The sequence below is a fragment of the Mya arenaria genome, chromosome 2, assembly GCF_026914265.1.
Source record: "Mya arenaria isolate MELC-2E11 chromosome 2, ASM2691426v1".
In the NCBI taxonomy this organism is placed as follows: Eukaryota; Metazoa; Mollusca; class Bivalvia; order Myida; family Myidae; genus Mya; species Mya arenaria.
Window position 1 is genome coordinate 60459478 of NC_069123.1, and position 2329 is coordinate 60461806.

A 2329-nucleotide genomic window follows, 5' to 3' on the forward strand; every position below is an offset into this window, starting at 1 on the left:
CAGTGGTTTACTTATTTTATTGCAGTTTGCATTATTATTCAGACATGGTCATTTTCCTAGTATTGCCTGTCTGAAAGTAATGATGAGTATATGTATAAAAAAATTTGAAATGATGGTTTTGCCTTTAAACGTCCATGAATTGAAGCCTTCGGTCATCTCATAATTCTGGCTGTCCTTCACCAGCGTTTTCTGTTATAATTCACTTTGACTAAAAAGAGTTATGGCCCTTGAATTAAAAAGCATATGGTATACAAAATCTTGTGTCAAATGTAGCTGCGAAAGTATGGCACAAACACATATAAAATTTCACAGGAATGTAGGTCAACATGGGAAAATGTGCAACTGCAATTTTTATACAACTTGACTTCACTTAACAAAAGTTACAATCCTTGACTTAGTAAAAAGATTGTATTGAAAACTACACCCATGAAACTTCATTGGAATTTTTTATCAGAAAAATAAATTGTGCCGCTGCATTAAGGGTGGCATTTTCAGTCTGCCTAACAAGAATTATGGCCTATGATTTTTGTGTCGCCTGAAAAGACGACATATAGGGGTTACTTTTGTCGGCGGCGGCGTCCGCGTCCCATTTTCGCTTGTCCGGGGTATATCTCCTAAACTATAAGTGGTATCAACTTGAAACTTCATATGTAGATAGATCTCATGGAGGGCAAGTGCAGTGCATAATAACAGTAACTCTTGCTTTCTTAGTTTTAAAATTATTGCCCTTTGTTAATTTTCATGCTTAAAGTTTTGTCCGGGGCATATCTTGAAGAATATAAGAGGTATCAACTTGAAACTTCATAGCTAGATAGATCTCATTGAGGGCAAGTGCAGTGCACAATAACAGTAACTCTTGCTTTCTTAGTTTTAAAGTTATTGCCCTTTGTTAATTTTCATGCTTAAAGTTTTGTCCGGGGCATATCTTGAAGAATATAAGAGGTATCAACTTGAAACTTCATAGCTAGATATATCTCATTGAGGGCAAGTGCAGTTTACAATAACAGTAACTCTTGCTTTCTTAGTTTTAAAGTAATTGCCCTTTGTTAATTTTCATGCTTAAAGTTTTGTCCGGGGCATATCTTGAAGAATATAAGAGGTATCAACTTGAAACTTCATAGCTAGATAGATCTTATTGAGGGCAAGTGCAGTGCACAAGAACCGTTACTCTTGCTGCCATATTTTTAGAGTTATTGCCCTTTGTTAATTTTCTTGCTTAGGTTTTGTCCGTGGCATATCTCGTAAACTATAGGAGGTTTCAACCTGAAACTTATTCCGTAGGTATATCTGATTGAGGGTTCAAATGCCACCTACACTTGAAAGTTAAATGGCAACATCATTGGCTATAAATGAATAAAATGCCAATCTAACAGTTATAATGTCGACAGTAAATAATTTGTCAGGCGACACATCCGACTCACGGAGTTCTAGTTGAAATGAGGTGAGGTATTTTGTGTGGCATTTAGCACCAAAGAAACTGCACTTAAACACTCAGAAACTAATAAGAGACGTTGGTCTGCATAGAAATTGTGCACTTGCAATTTGTGTGATATTTGACTTTGTCCTTCAAGAGGTATGGCACTTGACTGAGTAAAAAAATGGTCTGAAAAATTTAACTGCAGCTTATATAATGAGAATGTAGATCGTTTTATAATTTTGTTGGTCATTCAAATTACATCATTTAATCATTCAAATTACATCATTTAATCATTCCTTTGTCCAGGCATCATATGAGACATTCATCATCTCTGTCATAGTCCTGTAATTGTCAATTCTCTCAGAATGCTGTTGTTTTGTGATTGTTGTGATGTTTAAATCAAACTTTATGGAGTGATCAGGCTTGATATAAGAAGGGTTGACATGTGTAGAATTCATGTTGCCAGCTCAAAGGTCAAGGTCACACTTAGTTCAGTGCAACCCAACAAGAATGTCAGAGTATTTTACTGAATATAATGAATTCTATCAAATTAATGGGAATTCATTCAAACATCTTACAAGGTCATCTTAGGTCACACAAAATTGCAACTAAACAATTTCATTGAAATATTTTGTGTTTAAGTCATTTGATTTTCTTATTTGTAATGAGATTTTAAAAATTACGCTTGGAAATCAATGCAACCCAATAGCATAGAATTATGATTTCAAATATATTTTTATATAAGACTCATAGAATATGACTGGATTTTTTCTTCAAAATGCTGTCTGCTCCAAGGTCAAAGTCACTCCTGGAGGTCAATGCACCCAAATATGGGTCTCTAACAAGGCTTTGTGTCCCTATATGGTTAGTGTTAATGGGGTTTCAATCAAAATTAGAATACAATACTGTATT